The 25,091-nt window shown below is 46.1% G+C and overlaps 2 protein-coding genes across 5 annotated transcripts in view; one reads left to right on the forward strand and one right to left on the reverse strand.

The window, feature by feature from the left end:
* LOC142497974 (uncharacterized) overlaps positions 1-25,091 on the reverse strand; it is a 364,739-nt gene that overhangs the window by 61,346 nt on the left and 278,302 nt on the right. The window contains exon 1 of one of the 3 annotated variants that reach the window (XM_075606462.1): positions 2,701-2,825. The exons of 1 other annotated variant lie outside the window; for it this stretch is intronic. The gene's annotated coding sequence lies outside the window, so the exon portion shown is untranslated. Of the gene's footprint in view, positions 1-2,700; positions 2,826-25,091 lie in introns of those variants that run through there. One more of the 3 variants, XM_075606461.1, reaches the window with a different exon arrangement.
* The window catches only part of LOC142497976 (uncharacterized), a 30,572-nt gene continuing 8,366 nt past the window's right edge, over positions 2,886-25,091 (forward strand). The window contains exon 1 of one of the 2 annotated variants that reach the window (XM_075606469.1): positions 2,886-3,053. The gene's annotated coding sequence lies outside the window, so the exon portion shown is untranslated. Of the gene's footprint in view, positions 3,058-25,091 lie in introns of both variants that reach the window. The other variant, XM_075606468.1, reaches the window with a different exon arrangement.

Consider the following 25,091-nt stretch of genomic DNA (forward strand, 5'->3'; position numbering starts at 1 on the left):
TTACTGCCTGTAACACATGTTATAACTCTGTGCCCAGGACATGCGTGAGAACGAGAGGTAACTCTCACTGTATTACTGCCTGTAACACGTTATAACTCTGTGCCCAGGATATCCGTGAGAACGAGAGGTAACTCTCACTGTATTACTGCCTGTAACACGTTATAACTCTGTGCCCAGGACATACGTGAGAACGAGAGGTAACTCTCAATGTATTACTGCCTGGTAACACATGTTATAACTCTGTGCCCAAGACATGCGTGAGAACTAGAGGCAACTCTCAATGTATTACTTCCTGTAACACATGTTATAACTCTGTGCCCAGGACATGCGTGAGAACGAGAGGTAACTCTCACTGTATTACTGCCTATAACACGTTATAACTCTGTGCGCAGGACATGCGTGAGAACGAGAGGTAACTCTCACTGTATTACTGCCTGTAACACATCTTATAACTCTATGCTCAGGACATGCGTGAGAACGAGAGGTAACTCTCACTGTATTACTGCCTGGTAACACATGTTATAACTCTGTGCCCAGGACATGCGTGAGAACGAGAGGTAACTCTCACTGTATTACTGCCTGTAACACGTTATAACTCTGTGCCCAGGACATGCGTGAGAACGAGAGGTAACTCTCACTGTATTACTGCCTGTAACACATGTTATAACTCTGTGCCCAGGACATGCGTGAGAACGAGAGGTAACTCTCACTGTATTACTGCCTGTAACACGTTATAACTCTGTGCCCAGGATATCCGTGAGAACGAGAGGTAACTCTCACTGTATTACTGCCTGTAACACGTTATAACTCTGTGCCCAGGACATACGTGAGAACGAGAGGTAACTCTCAATGTATTACTGCCTGGTAACACATGTTATAACTCTGTGCCCAAGACATGCGTGAGAACTAGAGGTAACTCTCACTGTATTACTGCCTGTAACACATCTTATAACTCTATGCTCAGGACATGCGTGAGAACGAGAGGTAACTCTCACTGTATTACTGCCTGGTAACACATGTTATAACTCTGTGCCCAGGACATGCGTGAGAACGAGAGGTAACTCTCACTGTATTACTGCCTGTAACACATGTTATAACTCTGTGCCCAGGACATGCGTGAGAACGAGAGGTAACTCTCACTGTATCACTGCCTGTAACACATGTTATAACTCTGTGCTCAGGACATGCGTGAGAACGGCCGGTAACTCTCACTGTATTACTGCCTGTAACACATGTTATAACTCTGTGCCCAGGACATGCGTGAGAGCGAGAGGTAACTCTCACTGTATTACTGCCTGTAACACATGTTATAACTCTGTGCCCAGGACATGCGTGAGAACGAGAGGTAACTCTCACTGTGTTACTGCCTGTAACACATGTTATAACTCTGTGCCCAGGACATGCGTGAGAACGAGAGGTAACTCTCACTGTATTACTGCCTGTAACACACGTTATAACTCTGTGCCCAGGACATGCGTGAGAACGAGAGGTAACTCTCACTGTATTACTGCCTGTAACACGTTATAACTCTGTTCCCAGGACATACGTGAGAACGAGAGGTAATTCTCACTGTATTACTGCCTGGTAACACATGTTATAACTCTGTGCCCAGGACATGCGTGAGAACAAGCGATAACTCTCACTGTATTACTTCCTGTAACACATGTTATAACTCTGTGCCCAGGACATACGTGAGAACGAGAGGTAACTCTCACTGTATTACTGCCTGTAACACACGTTATAACTCTGTGCCCAGGACATGCGTGAGAACGAGAGGTAACTCTCACTGTATTACTGCCTGTAACACGTTATAACTCTGTGCCCAGGACATCCGTGAGAACGAGAGGTAACTCTCACTGTATTACTGCCTGTAACACGTTATAACTCTGTGCCCAGGACATGCGTGAGAGCGAGAGGTAACTCTCACTGTATTACTGCCTGTAACATCTTATAAAAATAAATAAAAATGTGTGTCTGTATGAGTGTGTGTGTCTGTATGAGTGTGTGTGTCTGTATGAGTGTGTGTGTCTGTATGAGTGTGTGTCTGTATGAGTGTGTGTGTCTGTATGAGTGTGTGTATGTATGAGTGTGTGTGTCTGTATGAGTGTGTGTGTGTCTGTATGAGTGTGTGTGTCTGTATGAGTGTGTGTGTCTGTATGAGTGTGTGTGTCTGTATGAGTGTGTGTGTGTCTGTATGAGTGTGTGTGTCTGTATGAGTGTGTGTGTGTCTGTATGAGTGTGTGTGTCTGTATGAGTGTGTGTGTCGGTATGAGTGTGTGTGTCTGTATGAGTGTGTGTGTCTGTATGAGTGTGTGTATGAGAGTTTGTGTCAAAGACACACACAGACAGGGTGAGGGGCAAATGCTGGCTCCTAAAACTTGTGCCTGGCTCCGAAGTACTGTCTGTATATATATATATATGTGTCCCCCTCCCCCCCTTATTATTATTACCCGGGTAACAGAGCCCCTCCCCCTTATTGTTATTACCCCCCGGGTAACAGAGCCCCACCCCCCTTATTATTATTACCCGGGTAACAGAGCCCCTCCCCCTTATTGTTATTACCCCCCGGGTTACAGAGCCCCACCCCCCTTATTATTATTACCCGGGTAGCAGAGCCCCTCCCCCCTCATTGTTTTACCCGTGTAGCAGAGCCCCTACCTGCCCCCTTTATTATTATTACCCGGGTAACAGAGCCCCTACCTGCCTCCGCTGCAGGGAGCTGCTCCGCTGCTTTGCTCTGTGTGCAGAGCTGATCGGGGAGAGTGGGGCATTCGGGACTACAATTCCCAGAAGCCTCGGTTGGGTCACATGGGCCGTCTCAGCCAATCAGGCGCGAGCAGCCATAATGCCCAGATTATATTGGCCGCGTGCTTGCTGCAGACTGTGCAGCACTAGAGGTAATAACTAGACGTTATGACTGGTCTCGTCTGATTGGCTGAGACGGGCCATGTGACTCAACCGAGGCTTCTGGGAATTGTAGTCCCGAATGCCCCACTCTCCCTGATCAGCTCTGCACACAGAGCGAAGCAGCGGAGCAGCTCCCTGCAGCGGAGGCAGGTAGGGGCTCTGTTACCCGGGGGGGGGGGGGGGGGTAATAACAATAAGGGGGGAGGGGGCTCTGCTACCCGGGGGGTAATAACAATAAGGGGGGAGGGGCTCTGTTACCCGGGGGGGGGGGGGGGGTAATAACAATAAGGGGGGAGGGGGCTCTGCTACCCGGGGGGTAATAACAATAAGGGGGGAGGGGCTCTGTTACCCGGGGGTAATAACAATAAGGGGGGAGGGGCTCTGTTACCCGGGGGTAATAACAATAAGGGGGGGGGCTCTGTTACCCGGGGGGTAATAATAAGGGGGTAGGGGCTCTGTTACCCGGGGGTAATAACAATAAGGGGGGGGCAATAACAATAAGGGGGGGCCTCTGTTACCCGGGGGGGGGGGTAATAATAAGGGGGAGGGGCTCTGTTACCCGGGGGGTAATAATAATAAGGGGGGAGGGTAATAACAATAAGGGGGAGGGGCTCTGCTACACGGGTAATAACAATGCGACACACACACACACTCTTGAGCGCCCCAACCCCCCAATACATATAAAAATACACCCCCAACCCCCCCAATACATATAAAAATACACCCCCAACCCCCCAAATACATATAAAAATACACCCCCAACCCCCCAATACATATAAAAATACACCCCCAACCCCCCAATACATATAAAAATACACCCCCAACCCCCAATACATATAAAAATACACCCCCCAACCCCCCAATACATATAAAAATACACCCCCAACCCCCAATACATATAAAAATACACCCCAACCCCCAATACATATAAAAATACACAGCCCACCCCCAATACATATAAAAATACACCCCCAACCCCCCAATACATATAAAAATACACCCCAACCCCCCAATACATATAAAAATACACCCCCAACCCCCAATACATATAAAAATACACCCCAACCCCAATACATATAAAAATACACCCCCAGCCCCCCTATATATATATAAAAATACACCTCCAACCCCCAATACATATAAAAATACACCCCCAACCCCAAATTCATATAAAAATACACCCCCCAACCCCCCAATACATATAAAAATACACCCCCAACCCCCAATACATATAAAAATACACCCCAACCCCCAATACATATAAAAATACACAGCCCACCCCCAATACATATAAAAATACACCCCCAACCCCCCAATACATATAAAAATACACCCCAACCCCCCAATACATATAAAAATACACCCCCAACCCCCATACATATAAAAATACACCCCAACCCCAATACATATAAAAATACACCCCCAGCCCCCCTATATATATATAAAAATACACCTCCAACCCCCAATACATATAAAAATACACCCCCAACCCCAAATTCATATAAAAATACACCCCCAACCCCCCAATACATATAAAAATACACCCCCAACCCCCCAATACATATAAAAATACACCCAACCCCCAATACATATAAAAATACACCCCCCAACCCCCAAATACATATAAAAATACACCCCAACCCCCAATACATATAAAAATACACCCCCACCCCCAATACATATAAAAATACACCCCCAACCCCCCAATACATTTACAAATACACCCCAACCCCCCAATACATATAAAAATACACACCAACCCCCAATACATATAAAAATACACCCCCAACCCCAAATTCATATAAAAATACACCCCCAACCCCCCCAATACATATAAAAATACACATCCAACCCCCAATACATATAAAAATACACCCCCAACCCCAATACATATAAAAATATACCCCAACCCCCCAATAGATATAAAAATACACCCCCACCCCCAATACATATAAAAATACACCCCCAACCCCCAATACATATAAAAATACACCCAACCCCCAATACATATAAAAATACACCACCAATACATATAAAAATACACCCCCAACCCCCCTATAGATATAAAAATACACCTCCAACCCCCAATACATATAAAAATACACCCCAACCCCAAATTCATATAAAAATACACCCCCAACCCCCCAATACGTATAAAAATACACCCCAACCCCCCAATACATATAAAAATATACCCCAACCCCCAATACATATAAAAATACACCCCCAACCCCCAATACATATAAAAATACACCCCCAACACATATAAAAATACACCCCAATACATATAAAAATACACCACCAATATATATAAAAATACACCCCCAACCCCCCAATACATAAAATAATACACCCCAACCCCCAATACATATAAAAATACACCCCCAACCCCCAATACATATACAAATACACCCCCAACCCCCAATACATATAAAAATACACATCCAACCCCTAATACATATAAAAATACACCCCAACCCCCCAATACATATAAAAATACACCCCCAACCCCCGATACATATAAAAATACACCCCCACCCCCAATACATATAAAAATACACCCCGAACCCCCAATACATATAAAAATATACCCCAACCCCCAATACATATAAAAATATACCCCCAACCCCCCCAATACATATAAAAATACACATCCAACCCCCAATACATATATAAATACACACCAACCTCCCAATATATATAAAAATACACACCAACCCCCAATTCATATAGAAATATACCCTCACCCCCCAATACATCTAAAAAATACCCCAACCCCCCAATATCCCCAATACATATATAAAATATACCCTCAATACATATATAAAATACACCCCCAGTACATATATAAAATACACCCCCAGTACATATATAAAATACACCCCCAGTACATATGTAAAATACACCCCCAGTACATAAATAAAATACACCCCCAGTACATAAATAAAATACACCCCCAGTACATATATATAAAATACACCTCCAATACATATATATAAAATACACCTCCAATACACATATATAAAATACACCTCCAATACATATATATAAAATACACCTCCAATACACATATATAAAATACACCTCCAATACACATATATAAAATACACCTCCAATACATATATATAAAATACACCTCCAATACATATATATATATAAAATACACCCCCAGTACATATATAAAATACACCCCCAGTACATATATAAAATACACCCCCAGTACATATATGTTACGCTGTGCTCACCACGGACAAGGAGGGACCCTGAAACTGAGGTGAGATGGATAACAACTGCACCCACAGCTACGGAGACACGCCTGGAAAGTGGAAAATAGGCGTCTGGAACGTCTGGGAGTATAAGATAAAGTGAGATACTCGCCAGACGAGAAGGGAGGTTCCAGAAGATAGATGGTACCGAGAGCCTGGGGTTCAGAGCCGGGAGGTAGGTAGGAATCCGCAAACCGAGGTAAAGGGGTTCAGGAGGTCAGGATACACGCCAAGGGTCGAAGTCCAGAGCGGGTCCACAGCCAAGCCGGTTCGGTACACAAGGGATCACTAGGGAGACAAAGAGACAGGAACTGAGGCAGGCACGACCGTGGGTAACACAGGTCACACAAAGCTATGCTCAGCCAAAGAATGAATGGCTGAGCAAGGTATAAGTAGGAGGAGGGACCAATAGGGAGAGGGGGAGTAACGAGGGAGCGGCCCCAGGGAAGATAGGGATTGGTAGGGAGAAACTTACCACAGCTGCGCTAGATGTGCAGCTTGTGAGCGGTGCCCGCGCATCAGGCGTGTGCGCCGCGCGGGGCCTCAGCTGGGGGCGGGAACTCCTCCTGAGGGAGGACATAAAGGTCCTCAGCCGTGCGCGCGCATGCGTGCGTTCAGTAGCCGCCGCGGGATGCGGAGGAGAAGGAAGATCCCGCCCGCGAAGAGGCAGAGCTGGAGCGGAGGCAGGTAAAGTCACGGGAGGAACCCCCTTAGAGAGAGGTGTTCCCCCGGACCTTACAGTACCCCCCCCCCTCCCTTGAGGAGCGGCCTCAGGACGACTCCAATATGGCTTTTGGGGAAATTTAGAGTGAAAGAGTCTCAGCAGTCTAGGGGCCTGTATTTGATGGTAGGGTACCCAAGATCTTTCCTCTGGACCAAAGCCCTTCCAGTGAACCAGGTATTGTACCGAACCCCTCGTCCTCCTGGAATCCAGAATAGACTGAATTTCAAACTCTTCCTGCCCCTGAACTATGACTGGTTTAGGGTCAATCGGTGTCCTATGGAACCGTGGACTCTGGGACACAGGTTTCAGCAGTGACACGTGGAACACGGAGGGTATCCCCATGGATGGAGGAAGTTCCAGACGATATGCCACCGGATTGATCCGTTCTATTACTGAGAATGGACCCAAGAACCTGGGAGCCAGCTTGTGGCTTGGTGTCTTCAGTCTAATGTTCTTGGAGGAGAGCCAGACCTTATCCCCTGGTTTGAAGACTGGTGCCTGACGACGGTGACGATCTGCCTGTGCCTTTTGTCTATGGGTTGCGTTTCTCAAAGCCTCTTGGATCCTTTTCCAGGATTCCTGAAGATCCTTGATTCGGTCATCGGTCGCTGGAACCCCGGAAGGAACTGAGGTGATGGGCAGCTGACCCGGGTGAAAACCATAATTAATGAAAAAAGGGGATTTCAACGTGGAGCTGTTCTTTAAAGAGTTATGGGAGAACTCTGCCCACAGAAGTAAATCTACCCAATTGTCTTGGCTGTCTGCTATGAAGCATCGGAGGTATTGCTCCAGAGTCTGGTTCGTTCTCTCGGTTTGCCCATTAGTCTGGGGATGATACCCGGACGAAAAATGGAGGGTGATATCCATCCTGCGAGCGACGGCCCGCCAAAATTTTGAGACAAATTGTGTACCTCGATCGGATACGATGGAAAGAGGAACTCCGTGAATGCGGAATATTTCCTTAACAAAAATGTCTGCCAGGGTAGGGGAATTGGGTAGGCCTTTGAGAGGAATGAAATGGGCCTGCTTGGAAAAACGATCCACGACAACCAAAATGGTGTTCATCCCTTTAGAGATTGGAAGTTCCACCACAAAGTCCATGGACAGATGACTCAATGGGCGTTCTGGTATAGGGAGGGGTTGTAGAAGGCCGTACGGCTTTTTACGAGCGGTCTTAACCTGGGCGCAGATTGGACAAGTTTTTACGTACTCCGAAATGTGCTGCAACATGGTTGGCCACCAAAAGGTACGACCAATGAGGTCAGAAGTCCTGCTAATGCCTTGATGACCGGCTGACCTAGAAGAATGACCCCACTCAAGAATCTTCGTAAGGAAGCGTGGAGCTGCATACAGATGGCCGACCGGCACCATAAGGCCCCTCGGGAGATTAGATTGTGCTGCCATGACCTGATCCAGGATATCAAAAGAGTTGGCCGAAATAATATATTTGGAGGGTAAGATTGTTTCGGAGATAACTTCGGAATTGTCCTGAAACAGGAATTGACGTGAAAGTGCGTCTGCCTTTTGATTCTTTGAACCAGGAATGTAAGATATGAGATAATTAAATCTCGAGAGAAAAAAAAGAGACCATCGAGCCTGACGCGCCCCAAGGCGACGTGCACTCTCAATGTAAAGTAAGTTTTTATGATCAGTAAAGATCGAAATGGGGGTCTCCGTTCCCTCCAGAAGATGTCTCCATTCCTGAAGGGCGAGTTTAATAGCCAGGAGCTCTCTGTTTCCAACGTCATAGTTCCGTTCTGCCAAAGAATTTTTTTTTGAAAAGAACCCACAGGCATGAAGTTTGGCCTGTGGGGACTGTCTCTGAGAGAGAATGGCGCCAGCACCGACGTCGGATGCGTCTACCTCTAGGGTAAAGGGAAGGCCGGGGTCAGGGTGACGCAAAATAGGAGCAGAAGTGAAAGATTTTTTGAGGGAGTCGAAAGCTTGGAGAGCTGCAGGAGACCAGACTGCTGTGTTAGCTCCCTTTTTGGTGAGGGCAGTAATGGGGGCCACGGTAGAAGAAAAATTCTTTATGAATTTACGATAGTAATTCGCAAATCCCAAGAATCGCTGTATGGCTTTCAGGGAAGTGGGTTGTGGCCATTCTAAGACAGCCTTGAGTTTGACTGGGTCCATAGAGAAGCCAGTGCTAGAAATGATATATCCAAGAAAGGGAATGGAAGAAAGATGAAAAGAACATTTCTCTAGCTTAGCATAGAGATTGTTCTCCTGAAGGCGGGACAGGACTAATTTGGTGTGTTGAATGTGGTCAGAGAGGGATTTGGAAAAAATAAGGATATCGTCAAGGTATACGATAACGAAGCTGTCGAGGAGATCACGGAAGATCTCGTTGACAAACTCCTGGAAGACCGCCGGAGCATTACCCAGGCCGAAAGGCATGACTAGATATTCATAATGCCCATCCCGGGTGTTAAAGGCGGTCTTCCATTCGTCGCCCTGACGGATGCAGACAAGGTTATAGGCTCCGCGGAGATCAAGTTTGGAAAAAATTGTTGCCCCCTGTAAACGATCGAAGAGTTCGGAAATAAGTGGCAGGGGGTAACGGTTCTTGATCGTAATTTTGATAAGACCTGTAGTCAATACAGGGGCGCAAGGAACTATCCTTTTTCTTAACAAAAAAAAATCCAGCCCCAGCTGGAGATGAAGAATTACGGATGAAACCCTTCCTCAAATTATCCTGGATATACTCGGTCATGGCCTTGGTCTCGGGTATGGATAGGGGGTAAGAACGGCTCTTGGGTAAGGTAGCACCGGGAAGGAGCTCAAGAGGACAGTCAAAGTCTCTATGGGGAGGTAACACTTCAGAACGTACCTTATCAAAAACGTCCGCCAGGTCCCAGTAGACCGTTGGAAGGGAAGTTTTATACTCTGCGGGTAATTCCACTCCGGCTAACATCCGTTTGGGGGGAAGACAGGTCTTAAGGCACTGGGGCTCCATCGTATGGGTTCTTTATTAACCCAATCTAATTGTGGGTTATGAAGTTGCAACCAGGGGAGTCCCAGAATCACATCTACCGATGGAGTATGGATCACGTCCAAGATAATCTTCTCTTGGTGACCGTCTTCCGTGGAGAGGGATAGAGAACAAGTCTCCAGGGAAATAAAGGCTGGTTGGAGGGGACGCCCGTCTATATGGCCTCCAGACCAACTGGAACAGCCTCAGATCGGAAGGGAAGCCCATTCCTATAGGCAAAACTCTGATCAGTAAATTTCCCTGAGACCCAGAATCTATAAATGCAGAGGCGGGAATCAGGGAGTTATTCCAGGCCAGAGAAATAGGCAGCATTATACGAGTGGGAAGTACTTCAGAAGAAGAAAGAGGAGAAGAGATTACACCCAACGAGACCCTCTCATACCTTATTGGGTCCTGGCGTTTCCCGGTCGCAGAGGACAGCTTACCAGCAGATGACCGGGATGACCACAGTAATGGCACAGTCCACCATCTCGTCGGCGCTGTCTCTCAGGCGCGGATAGCCGATGACTTCCGAGCTGCATAGGTTCGGGCTCATCCATGGGTTGGGGAACGTAATGGACGAGACTGCGGCTGGTAGACCGAGAGGAGGTGGTACGAGGAAGAGCGCGTTCAAGTCTTCTCTCTCGTAGCCGCTGGTCCACCTGGATGCAGACCGCAATGAGATCCTCCAATCTGATGGGTCTCTCCATAGTGGCCAGCTGGTCCTTGATGGCATCCGACAGACCCTGCCAAAAAGCTGCTGATAGTGAGCCATCGTTCCAGGAGGTCTCCGCCGCGATGGTCCGGAAGTCCAAAGCATACTCGGCGACAGGACGAGTACCCCGGGAAATATGGAAGAGAGAAGAATCTGCCGTAATTTGGCGACCAGGCGTATCAATCAGGGGGGGTCAGTGGTGGGGGCCTGGCGGGACTGCGGGGGGCCCGGCGGCATGTCACAGCAGTTGTCTCAGGCCCTGCCCCGCTGCAGGCACCTATCAGTCCCACACTGGCTGCTCACGCGCACACCGGGCCTTCCTCTCACGCCGGCGCACCGGAAGCTTAGCTCAGCTGACTTCCGGCGCTGCCGTCATAGAAACCAGGCACTGGGTGCAGCGTTTTTTTTTTTTTTAATTAACTGGCCCGGGCAGCTGGGCCCCCTGACCCACGGGCCCAGGACGCCAACAGCGGCAGGCCTCTCCTGCACACAAATCACACACACACAATCACGCACACACACAACCCCCCACACAGGGCTGTCAACAGGGGGGTCTGCTGGTGTTGGTGTCCCTGGCTCCATGGGTTAGGGGGACCGGCTGCGGCCGGGCCAGTTACAAAAAAAATAAAAACGCTGCACCCGGCGCCGGGTCTCTCGGCAGCGCCGGAAGTCAGCTGGGCTAAGCTGCTGGCGTGAGAGGGAGGCCCGTCGCGCGCCTGCCTGCACCAGGGCAGGGCCAGCAGCAACTGCGGTGACCTGCCACCGGGCCCCCGCCAGCCACCAGCCCCCCACAGTCCGTGTTAGGTGCGCTGTGGGTTGGGTGGGGGTCACACAATCACACACCAACACACACACATCCCCCCTCTCCCTGCATCAGAAGCTTTCTGATTGGTTTATAGCCTGTCACATGGTGAGACCGTCGCTGTAAAAATAAAATTCTACTGACTACAGAGATTCACGTCGCTCCGTCGCGCCTTCTATAAGCGCATGCTGCAGATTCAATGCATTTGTTTTGAAGCGGCGTCGCCGGCACTATAAGCGCAGCCTTATTACACGGGTAATAATAATCATAATAAGGGGGGACACTTATTCAGTACTTGGGAGCCAGGCAGAAGTTTTAGGAGCCAGCGTTTGTTAGGGGGGGGGTCTACCCCCCGCCCCTCACCCTTAACAGACCAGATTAAAATGTGAGAGTTTTAGTTTTGAAAGAATTTACGACTGGTGGCAGTTGTGAGAGTTTCCGGTAGGTTGTCCAGTTTTGGGGGGGCACGGTAAGAGAAGGAGGAGCCTTGGGACCATGAACAGTCTTTTGGAGTCAGATCTCAGATGAAAAGTGCTGCATGTGGTAGGGGTGAGGAACATGTTCAGATAGGCGGGTAGCTTGCCCAGAAAGTATTTGGGCAAGACAGGAAAGGTGAACTTTGCGCCTAGACTCGAGTGATGACCAATCTAGTTCTTTGAGCATTTCGCAGTGATGTGTGTTGTAGTTGCATTGGAGAACAAAACGACAAATTGAGTTGTAGAGGGTGTCAAGTTTGCTAAGGTGGGTTTGGGGTGCCGAGCCGTATACTATGTCTCCATAGTTGATAATTGGCATTAGCATCTGCTGTGCGATACGCTTTCTGACCAGCAGACTTAGGCTGTGCTTATAGTGCCCGCAACGGTGACAATTGACTCCGTCGCCAGCGCTTATAGTAAGTGCGAGGGAGCGTCTGAAAACTTGCTAGCCGGATCTATTTGATTTTTTAGAGAGTCGCCACACGCGACTCTGTAAACCAATCAAATTGCACGGCCTGCCCCCTTTAGTGACGTCACTGCCGACAGTCGCAGAAAAACAAATTACAACTTTCGCGGGTGGCGACGGGTGACATCGGTCGTGTTGCCGTCGCCAGCACTATAAGCGCAGCCTTAGGGAGGATTTGTTCCTGTAAAGTACACCTAGTTTGGCATAGGTTTTGGATGTCAGGGTATCAATGTGCATCCCGAATGTTAAGTGGGAGTCAAACCATATGCCCAGGTATTTAAAACTAGTAACAGGAGTTGGGTGGTGTTAGCGTTGGGTCTGATCTGGAGCTCAGTCACTGGAAGCTTTAAAAACTCTCTCACACAGACGTGCGCGCTCTACTTACACAGACACCTGCACCTCCAGAATAAAGATATACCATGAAACAATATACGTTTGTAGGATAAAGGGTGGGACATTCAGAGAAGCCCCTAACCCCGTAACAGGACGAGGAAGGAATATTTTGATGTCAGATTCTTTGCCCAACTCCTGAAATCTGAAGGGCCCCGAATTTCAGTGTCTTTCATTAGACATTAAAACAAAGTGACACAAACCCCGCACCATACAGTGCGCAGCAGGAAAGAGTACCACGTGTGGGAACATTCGCACGTCCCAGTCAGGTCTGCCACCCTGCCATTCCCCATTATCTCTTAGCACACAGTGCTTCCACTGCAGCCAGGGATTCTGGGTAATGACATGCGAATGAGCACTCGCAGTGCTACACTCTTTACTTCTTATCCATATGAACATGGCACCCCGATAAGTGTGTGTGTGTGTGTGTGTGTGTGTGTGTGTGTGTGTGCCGTATTACACAGCTTTCTCAGCACAAGGTGTGTGTGTGTGTGTGTGTGTGTGTGTGTGTGTGTGTGTGTGTGTGTGTGTGTGTGCCGTATTACACAGCTTTCTCAGCACAAGGTGTGTGTGTGTGTGTGTGTGTGTGTGTGTGTGTGTGTGTGCCGTATTACACAGCTTTCTCAGCACAAGGTGTGTGTGTGTGTGTGTGTGTGCATGTGTGCCGTATTACACAGCTTTCTCAGCACAAGGTGTGTGTGTGTGTGTGTGTGTGTGTGTGTGTGTGCCGTATTACACAGCTTTCTCAGCACAAGGTGTGTGTGTGTGTGTGTGTGTGCCGTATTACACAGTTTTCTCAGCACAAGGTGTGTGTGTGTGTGTGTGTGCCATATTACACAGCTTTCTCAGCACAAGGTGTGTGTGTGTGTGTGTGTGTGTGTGTGTGTGTGTGCCGTATTACACAGCTTTCTCAGCACAAGGTGTGTGTGTGTGTGTGTGTGTGTGCCGTATTACACAGCTTTCTCAGCACAAGGTGTGTGTGTGTATGTGTGTGTGTGCCGTATTACACAGCTTTCTCGGCACAAGGTGTGTGTGTGTGTGTGTGTGTGTGTGCCGTATTACACCGCTTTCTCAACACAAGGTGTGTGTGCGCGCGCCGTATTACACAGCTTTCTCAGCACAAGGTGTGTGTGTGTGTGCCGTATTACACAGCTTTCTCAGCACAAGGGGTGTGAGTGTTTGTGTGTGTGCATGTGTGCCGTATTACACAGCTTTCTCAGCACAAGGTGTGTGTGTGTGCATGTGTGCCGTATTACACAGCTTTCTCAGCGCAAGGTGTGTGTGTGTGTGTGTGTGTGTGTGCATGTGTGCCGTATTACACAGCTTTCTCAGCACAAGGTGTGTGAGTGTGAGTGTGTGTGTGTGTGTGTGTGTGTGTGTGTGTGTGTGTGTGCGCGCGCGCGCGCTGTATTACACAGCTTTCTCAGCACAAATCCCCGGCTGCGTTATGCGGCAGGCATAAGCTTATAGGGGTCTGTGGACGGACGTTCACAGAGGTACACAATTAGGAGGCTTCATAATGTGAAATTATAATAGGCTTTATTGTGCCTGTTCCTTTTCATCAGGAAATTCAAACACAGGGGGGGGGGGGAGACAAAGCTTCCATTCACTTGGGAGTATTTCTAGTGAAATCCTATGCAATTAGTTCACATCTCCCTTAGTCAAGCAGTTCTCGCAGCCCCAAAACATATAGCATGAAAATAAGCAGATATAAGCAGTCTCTTAAGAATAAAAGTCGTATCTGTTTCTTGGAGGGAAAATCTCACTTCCTGGTTCAGCTTCAGGTGCAGTAGTTTTCCCTGTGTCTTGAATTCAGCTCTGCTGTACAGAGCTCAAGACCGCTCAGCTCCAGAGATCTGGGTTTCTCTTGGTCAGTCTCTCCTGGGACTCAAGAACCTCTGCTCTGTCTCTCCAAAGGTCAGCTCTCAGTCAGAGCTAGGGAGGAGTTACTTCCTGTCTTAAAGGCAGGCTTTTTCTACTACCTGTAATCAGGCAGGTGGTGCTAGTTAATTTGCTACCAGCAGTTAACCACCACACTGCTGGATTAGAGGCACCTTTGTGAACAGGGATAAGTCCCCTGTTACATACCTCCCCTGTTCGTGGGAAGCTCGGGCTTACCACGGCCAAAGCCCATCCTTCCACTCTCATTTGAGATCTTTCTGTGACTTGAATGAGAGTGGATGGAGGAAGAGAACCCTCTGTCCCGCTGGGATTGGCGCCCTTTCTCCAGTTTATTTTTGTCTCCTCCCGAAGGTGTTTGAGATCAGCACTCCTCAGTCGCTCGAGGAGGACTTTTTCCACGTAAAGTCTTTTTATCGCGTGCGTGGTCATGAGATTTCTGTTGCGTCGGGCACTCCTCTTTTTATAGACAAAGTGTATGGCAACAGTTGTAGAGCAGTTAGGACTAGCCCTTAGAGTTTTCTGCTCTTCTCCACACCACAGAGTCGCCAATTCACCTTCTTTGAGACTGAGTTGCACCTCCACCTCCTTTTCCAGAGAACGTCCTATTTTTTCAGCTTCCTCAGCTAAGGATTCTTCTGGCTTTGATTCTGCACTCCTACCTCTGTTTGTTGCCTGTTGGGCAGCTGTAGGTTTGGCTAGTGCTTTTTTAGGTGGCTGTATTAGAGTCTCCTTCATATTCTGGAGCTCCATAATTTTTGTTGTCAAGGTTGCCGCTGCGTCTGTTTCCTCCTTGGTGTACTGACTCAAGGGAATGGAACAGTCTCTCTGTCTCTCCAGCTCTTGCTCCAGTTTCTGAGCCTTCTCACGCTCCCTCTCATACAGAGTCACCTGGTATCGAAGCTCCGCCTCCAATGATGCTCTGAAGACATGCAGCGTGGCCTTTAGCTCCTCATACTGCTCTGTGGGGACGTACTGGGTATTCAGACGTTCCTGCAGCGCTTGTACCTCTTTAGCAGCCTGCAGCTTTTCTTCCTGCAGCGCTTGCTGCTTCTCCTCAACATACTGGAGGTGTGTACGCAGACCTTGCAGTTGGTTCTGCAGTCGGTGCTCTGCTTCAAACATTTCCTCTTTCAAAAGTTTATTTATTTTTTTAAGAGCCTGCAGCTCTTCATTCTTTCCCTTGACGTATTCTGTCAACTCAGAATTTTCTTTTTTTAATCTTAAATTTTCTCTTTTTTCAGTCTTTGTACTATTCAGGGCTTCCTTGCAGTCTACCTTCCATTTTTGCACATCTGCTTGGAGGCGGGCTGTCTCCTGGAGTGAGACTTCCATCTCCAGGTTTAAGTTCTGAAGCTCCTTCTGAGAGACTTTGAGATCTAAGTTAAGATGTAGGATAGTTTTCCTTGAAATGTCCAGCTCCTCAGTGAGACTGTGTAGTTCCTTTCTGGAAACTTCCAGGTCTGTGCGGCAGCTGTTGGTCTCATGATGTGAGGCATCCAGTGCTGTGTGGAGTGTCTGAACCTCTTTCTGAGCTATGTCCACCTCTATCTGGACACTGTTGACCTCCTGTTGTGAGGCATTCAGCTCTATGCGAAGAGTGTGAACCTTTTGCTGGAAGACTGTCATCTGCTTCAGTGCCTCCTCATACTTCCGCTTTAGCGTAGCCACCATTTTATCAGATTGGCTCTGCTTTTCATCCATGGCGGAAATAGCAGCATTTGCAGTATCTAGCTCAGTCTTGAGATCGTCCAATTCTGTCCTGGCTGTAGAGTACATTGCGAGCACATATTTCTGTAGCTTCACGTTATTTTTCAGTAGCTCCGCGTAACCATCTTTCTTTTGATTCAATTGTTCACGGAGTAAATCACAGTCACGCCTGGCAATTTTCAGGGCGTCTTCAGAGCTGGTCAAGGGATCGTCACTCACTGGTTCCGGCTCCGCTTCCCTGGGATGACTGGTTGAGGGTTCCTCACTGTTGGCACCGGACATACACTTCTTTGGGGTACACGACTTCTGCCTTGGGCCCTCTGGATATTCGGTTATACGCGGGACGAATTCTCCATTTTCTCTAGCCCGCAGGGCATCTCGGTCCCCCTTTTTCTCCACAGGATCTGTGGGCGTGTCTGTAACTTCCACGGTAAGTGAAGAACCGCTTTTCTTTTTCTTCCTTTTTGATTTGGATGACACCGTCCCTTCAGGGATACTGGGGTCTCCATCTTCATTTGAAGTTCTAGCAGCGTCACTGGATCCACCCGGCTTTTCTTGCAACTGTAATAGCTGACGGAAATATTCGGTGATCCACTGCTCCCGCTCTGTCTCCTGCTGATCATATTCTTCATCAAAGGGAGCGGTCTTTTCTGTTCGTGCCGAGTTCAGGCACCCCCACCATTCTTGGGGTGTTTTGTGGGTGTGACTCGGTTCGGGTTCCCCGTAAGAGATGTCTTTCTCTTTATTGGACTGGAAGGGCCACTCTTCAGTGGGGTAGGGTTCATTACAGGAACGCTGCATCTTGTCTTCCATTTTTAGGCTATCAGGTGTAATTTTCTTCCTGACCTCAGGAGGCGCTATTGCAGCTGTTGCCACTGTATTTGCTAGAACCCCAATTGTGATAGTCCTACAGATGGGCATATTTTGCTTGTAGAGGTCGTGGCTCTCACAGGCATCTCTGTAGATTTTTCTTTCTTGGGTAAAAAAAATTTTCTTCAATATCCGCAGTGCTGTGCATGCATTTTCTTTTATCAGGTATACAAGATTGTGCAGTTGCTAGGTAAAAAAAAAGTCTATTTGCTATACACCATTTATTTGCTAGGTGCAATCCCTCCGCTTCAGCAACAGAATTTGGTTTTCTGCCTGAGTTCAGTAATTTTCAGTCTCATCTTTGGGTATTATGGCATTCACACTTCACACTTTGGGTGTCTGTTTTGCTCCCAAGATAATAGGCATACTTTTTTACTTGCAGAAAAAAAAACATTCTTTGCAGTGGACTCAACACTCAGCAATTGGCTTTGAAAAACCTTTTTCTTTATAGGGCAATTTTACACTCAGCATTTGTTTGCTAAAAATTCCCTTGCTTCAGCACAGTCTTGTATCAATTTTCACACTTTTCTGCATATACTCCATTCACAGCTGGTAGCCCTATGCGGTGTGGCAACCTTTATTTGCAAAATCAGTACCACTCGTGGGTCACCATCTGTATTCACTGCTTCAGCGAAACTTTTGAAAACAACAAACACCTATCCCTTTCCAAGGGCTGACTCACTTCTTGAACCCTGAATATGGCTGAAAGGCAAAGACCCCTATTTCAATGACCATATTACGCTTTGTGATAGGCAAATAAAGTTTTTGCTGCTTCAGCAGTCTCTCTCCTCTTGGGATTGGGGTAAAGAGTCCATCTGTGATTTTGTAAGTTTCAATGCAGTGTAAGTTTCAGTGCAGTGGTGTGTCCCTTTAATTCTGATCTCTGCTGCATGAGGTTTTTTTTTTTTTTTTTTTCCTCTAAGTTTCTCAGACTGTTTGTAGGCAAAAAAGCATAACAAAAAATTTCACATAAAACTCTCCGGTCCTTTTTAACTACAAAGACACCTCTTATCCCACTTCTCTGACACCATATGTGGACGGACGTTCAAAGAGATACACAATTAGGAGGCTTTATAATGTGAAATTATAATAGTCTTTATTGTGCCTGTTACTTTTCATCAGGAAATTCAAACACAGAGGGGGGAGAACAAAGCTTCCGTTCACTTGGGAGTATTTCTAGTGAAATCCTATGCAATTAGTTCACATCTCCCTTAGTCAAGCAGTTCTCGCAGCCCCAAAACATATAGCATGAAAATAAGCAGATATAAGCAGTCTCTTAAGAATAAAAGTCTTATCTGTTTCTTGGAGGGAAAATCTCACTTCCTGGTTCAGCTTCAGGTGCAGTAGTTGTCCCTGTGTCTTGAATTCAGCTCTGCTGTACAGAGCTCAAGACCGCTCAGCTCCAGAGATCTGGGTTTCTCTTGGTCAGTCTCTCCTGGGACTCAAGAACCTCTGCTCTGTCTCTCCAAAGGTCAGCTCTCAGTCAGAGCTAGGGAGGAGTTACTTCCTGTCTTAAAGGCAGGCTTTTTCTACTACCTGTAATCAGGCAGGTGGTGCTAGTTAATTTGCTACCAGCAGTTAACCACCACACTGCTGGATTAGAGGCACCTTTGTGAACAGGGATAAGTCCCCTGTTACAGGGTCCCACTTTAAATCACTGAGTGCTCATTTGCATGTCATTACCCAGAATCCCTGGCTGCAGTGGAAGACCTGTCTGAGACATGCAAACGGAGCCACAAGTGTTATTTTTAGCTAATGAAACATTGAAATGAGCAGAATAAGCAGGTAAAGAAGGAACGGTATAGTAAGGGAGGACATGAGAGCCGCAGGAACATAGAACAACAGAATGAGCAATAAAGGGGAAAGCAGCTTCCAGGCACAGAATGAATGTGGGTTAAATGGGACTTTAAAACACCAAATACAAATAATGACATTTTATAAAGGGTAAATAAACAAACATTCGCAGTAATCTCAGGGTGCTCCCCGATACAGTATCTAAGTAACAGTTTGTGTCACTGCGCAGATATTAGCGAGGGATTGCGGTCATGTTCAGGGCAAAACCTTGCAGGGCAAAACAATGACCATGATGTGGGAATTATTGGTGACAAAAGGAGAAACTCAGGCAGATAATACCAGTTTCTTTATCCCGCCAGTTCTACATACTGTAAGAAAAACAGCAATATGGAGGCACACCCGCTCTCTAACGTGCGTTATTCTGTCTGTATTCTAAGGCTTCGCTTATAGTGCCGGCGACGCGACGGTTAGGCTACGGTCGCTGGAAAATCAAATAGAGATGACTTCCAGTGATCGCGACCATTCCGTCGCTTCGCGCTTACTATAAGCGCACGCGATGGCGGCAATGCATTCGTTTTGCCGCAAAGTTGCGTCGCTGTTGTCGGCACTACAAGCGCAGCCTTGCACTGATCTTTCTCTCTCTGACTCTGGTCTCCGTACTCATCAGCCTCTTAATGTTCTGTATAACAACATCTTATCGCATTAATGTAAGAAAAATAGAAAGAAAGTTCTGTGGTTCAATGCTTCAAAATCATGAACACAAAATAACAATCTGTAATTGATTGAAGTATATGAGCTTGCTTGAAAAAAGGAATTATCAATGCATCCTAGAGTAAAATGTATACTTAAAAGAAATCTGCTCGGAGACTTCCGGTGACGTCACCGCTTATGGACACTTGAGGAGAGAGCTCCAGAGCCCTCCATCGAATAGTATACTAAAACAGCGCAGATCGGAAGAATTTCCACCACAAAACAAAAGAACAGGGGAAGGTATACAGGATGAGTAACAAGTTCAAAAAAGCAGCCGAGCAGAGTGTATTGAACTATTTCCCACCGAGTCAGAAGCCCGCGGGTAGTTGCGAATCTACCCAAGATGGCGGCCTGGTGAGCACGCTGGAAGGCCCGAGCGGTGCCCAGGATCAAGAAATGGAAGGAGTAAGCACAGAAATAAACAAGGACTATCTAGAAGCCCTATTTATAAGAATGCGTATAGGGTTCCAAGAAGACCTGTCCAAAGCGGTGAACACCCTACGATCGGACATGAACTTACTAGCTGCCAAAACGGACACCCTAATCACAAAGTGGAGGCGCTTGAGCAGGCCCACTCATCGGCGGAGGACGAAATCAACCGTCTGCATTTTGAAATAAGAGCGTTCAGAGAAAATGCTGAAGAACAAGAAAACCGTGATCGCCGCAAAACCTCCGGGTAAGATACATTCCGGAATCGGTTGACACTGAGCAGCTGCGCCCCTACCTAACAGATCTATTTGTATACCTGGTACCTGACCTAACACCAGAAAAAATGGAGATGGATCGAGCCCCCAGAACCCCGGGCCCCAAATCAACAGACCCCAAGAGGGCTAGGGACGTCCTCATCAGACTCCGTTATTACTCAACGAAAGAAAAAATTCTAACAGCCGGTAGGGAGAAGGGAAACCTGCAATTTTGCAACTCGCACATAGAAATGTACAGTGACTTATCTAGGGCAACTATAGCTCGACGAAGAGAATTGAATTTAATTGAATTCATACCTTGTCATATGCCGAAGATGGCCCACGATTTTTGAGAGGACTGGGTCTCTCCCACACGAATGACGGATCAGCCCCTGAGGATGCAGATGAAGATCAAAATCAGCGACCGCCGGTGAGAATACCAAGAACATCCCAGACAATTGCCACGCAGAGGATCCCGGCTGGTGAGGAATGAGAGGTTCTATATACAAAACATCCAGTCCCCACGAGATTCTACCGACCATCCCCCCTAACTTTAATACAACAATCCCCCCAAACACTTTCAAGAGAGTTTACCCCCAAGCATATTATGCTTCTTACTCTGCCAAAAAGTGAGGAGTAGCTATATTATTTAAACACACTACACCATTTATTCTAAACAAAGAGATAGCAGATCCAGAAGGCAGATTTCTAATTTTATATGGATCTTTATCCGGAGTGGAAACAATATTGGTCAATATTTACGCCCTAATGAAAGCCAGACAAAATTTCTAAGGGAAGTGTGTGACTCCCTATCAGCTCAACCTAATTTGGCGATAATCATGGCAGGAGACCTGAATATGGTAGCCATTCCAGACCAAGACAGGTCAAGCGCAGTGGGAGCTCCCCACCCTAGGCAAACAGAAAAGGCCAAAGAATTTAGAGATATATTAAATGAATACTCACTCATCGATATTTGGAGAGCACAACACCACCGGCAGCGGGACTTCACGTTCTACTCCTCCCCGCACCAGACCTATTCGAGGATTGACTATTTCCTAGGTACCAAAGAGGTCTTCCAGGCATCCACCCAGTCAGAAATAGGCTCTATCTCATGGTCAGATCACGCCCCGGTCGAGTTGGTGCTCTCTCTACCCTTTTGTACAAACAATCAATATAATTGGAAACTGAATGACTCCCTACTCAACCATTTAGAAGTAGAGGATAGTTCAAACAAAAACGTATAGAATACTTTATGCTGAACGAGGGAACGGTGGAATCCCCAGCGATGCTATGGGAAGCCATAAGGCAACAATAAGAGGAGCGTTCATTTCCATAGCATCACATAAAAAAAAAGGAGAAACAAAAACTTTATAAAGAACTATCGGAAAAAGTAAAATTACTAGAACAAAAACATAAAATCAATCCATCAAAAAAAATATTTAAATTATTAGATAAAACCAGGACTGAACTCAAGCAGATCCAACTAGACTAGGTGGAGAGGGCACTAAGATGGACCAAACAAAAGTTTTATGATAAGGGTAACAAGGCGGATCGGCTATTGGCCTCCAAGCTGAGAACTAAGTCACAAATATCTGTTATTCAAACCAAACCAGGAGTAAAAACGTTCAACGAAAAAGCGAATAGCTAAGGAGTTCTCAGACTTCTTCTCCAAATTATATAACCTAAATTACCCCCAGAACAGATCCTCAGGATCAGAGGCCATTTCTAGATATTTGGAGAAATGTAATCTCCAAGAACTATCCGAGGCAAATTCCCAGGAACTAAACAAAGCTATATCACAGGAGGAACTGTCAGATGCAATAAAAAATTTTAAAGTAAATAAGACGCCAGGATCAGATGTTTTTTCAAACCGATACTACAATAAATTTAAGAAGGTATTAGCCCCATATATGCTTGAAGTTTTCAATTCATTTCTGGAAGGAGCAGCCATCCCGCCATCAATGTCCAAGGCGAATTTGGCAATTATCCATAAAGAAGGAAGGGACCCATTACTATGTGGTAACTACAACCTATTTCCCTCCTAAATTCAGACTTAATTTTTTTTTAGTAAAATTCTAGCAAATAGGCTTACCCCTATTCTGACAGGTTTAATACATATAGACCAAGTTGGATTTGTCACGGGAAGACAAGCTTCCGACAACACAAGGAAAATTATTGATATTATCGACCATATACATCTCTCCAACACAAAGGCAATCTTATTGAGTCTGGATGCTGAAAAAGCATTTGACAGAATAAGATGGGACTTTTTAGATCAAACAATGATAAAATTCGGATTTAAGGGCCAGTTTCTAGAGGGCGTTGGAGCTCTCTACAAAACTCCCACAGCATTCGTAAAACTCCCAGGAGGTGACTCAAGCCCTATAAAAATTAATAATGGTACTAGATAAGGATGCCCCTTATCTCCGCTCCTATTCGCCCTCACTATTGAACCCTTGGCAGCGACAATCAGAGACGAAAAAAATATGAAAGGAATTGAAATTGGAGGGACAAATTACAAAATTTCCCTATTCGCGGATGATATTATTTTGACACTAGCTAACCCCTTGGCTTCCCTCCCGAATTTACAAGCCCAATTAGTACAATTCGGGAAAATTTCAGGATACAAAATTAACACAGATAAATCAGAGGCATTAAATATTACTATGACAGCACCTGAAATTAAGCTACTACAAACAAACTTTTCCTACAAATGGAGTGCCTCAAAAATTAAATATCTGGGAATACAGATAACAAACATGTATAAATCACTGTACCTACACAACTACCCACTCTTTTTGCACAGATCAAAAAAGATCTTCTGAGCTGGAATGAATACCAGATATCTTGGCTAGGAAGAATAGCTACAGTTAAAATGAATATCCTTCCAAGACTTCTATATTATTTTCAGACTCTACCAATCGATATCCCACTTTCTGAACTCAAAAATATCCAAAATAGAATTTTCCAATTCATCTGGAAAAACAAAAGACCAAGGGTGGCTAGATCAATTTTACTAGCCCCTAAGGATTGCGGAGGTATTGGAGTCCCGGATATCATGAAATACTATCAGGCGGCCCAACTAAAACAAGTTATAATGTGGAATAATAACCTGGCATTGTGCTGTTGGTTAGGAATTGAGTCTACCTATGCGAACCCTCTTTCTCTGCCAGCCGCTCTCTGGTCTGGTAGAGGAGGAGAGATCTTCGCTGAAAACCTTAAACTGGGTGCAATGAGATGTACGTGGAAGATATGGTCTAGAAGTAAAGGAAATATGTTTTGGCTTCCTCCCCGTCCCTACTCACCCCGATTAATTAATAACCCTGAATTCCCGCCTGGCTGCCTCCCGAAAGAACTTGAGCATTACAGGGACTTAAATATTGTAGTAGCTGATGATTTTGTAGCAAAAGGAAAAAATTTACCATGCCAAGACCTCCAAGAAAAATACAATATAACCAATCTTCCGATATTCGGATATCTTCAGATTAGACATTTCTTACAAACAGTTGCGAAAAAGTCGGGATTTCAACCCCAAACACAATTTGAAAAATTATACAAAAGAGGCTACTACTGTAGAGGTTTGATCTCGGAGATATATCTAGGAATGGCGAGAAAGGCGGCAAACTCCAACCACAACTATATGTTGAAATGAGCCGAAAAATTGAATGTTGAAATTGATAGGGATGACTGGGAGGATATCTGGGAAGCAGCATCTAAAACATCGATTTGTACAACCATTAAGGAAAACATATATAAAATTCTATTCCAATGGTACCTCATCCCGAATAGGTTGAGCCAGATTTTCCCCGGATCCCCGGATTTGTGCTAGAGGGGATGTGGACAAAGAGGAGACATGGCTCACATCTGGTGGACCTGCCCGAAGATCCAGGGGTTCTGGATCATGATCCAAACCATGATTCGAGACCACCTGGAGGTGGAGGTGGACCCGCTGACCATGCTCTTCTCGAGACCTACGGATGGCCTCCAACCTCAAATAAAGAGAATGATTTTGCATGTACTCACAGCAGCCCGCTGCACAATTGCAGCGGCCTGGAAAAAAAATTAATGCCCCTTCAAGACAAACTGTATTATGTAGAATCAAAGAAATTAGACTAATGGAACTCCTTACAGCACAACTTAATCAAAGAGTAGACCAATTCTACAAGGTCTGGGAGATTTGGCCAGAAGACTAAGAAAACCAAGAACTATAACCCACAGAAATACCCGAATAGGTTCTCTTGTAATAGTAGGAGGGACGGAGAGGGGAGAGGAGAAAAACACTCTCCCCTCTCCCTAATCATACCTTGCCCAGACTTCCACAACCCTTCTCACCCTCTGTCCCCCCCCTCTCTATTTCTCCCCCCTCTGTCTCTCTTCTATTCTTACGCTAACTTAAAAGAGATATCCTAGGAAGCGGCTGCGACAAATATAAAAGTTAGGCTATGTGTAAAACTATCTATTAATATGTATGTTTATGTAATTGTCATTAGCCTACCGGGTCTCATTGATGACCCAATGCTTACCCTTCTGTTTTCTTTTTCTTCCCAAAAGCTTGACTCACTGTATGTTGTATATCTCTTGAAAAAACAATAAAAAATTTGAAACAAAAAAAGAAATCTGCTCAAATTGAAGTGGGGTGTAAATATGAAGTCCTTGTGGTTGATA

The sequence above is a fragment of the Ascaphus truei genome, chromosome 6, assembly GCF_040206685.1.
Source record: "Ascaphus truei isolate aAscTru1 chromosome 6, aAscTru1.hap1, whole genome shotgun sequence".
Lineage (NCBI taxonomy): Eukaryota > Metazoa > Chordata > Amphibia > Anura > Ascaphidae > Ascaphus > Ascaphus truei.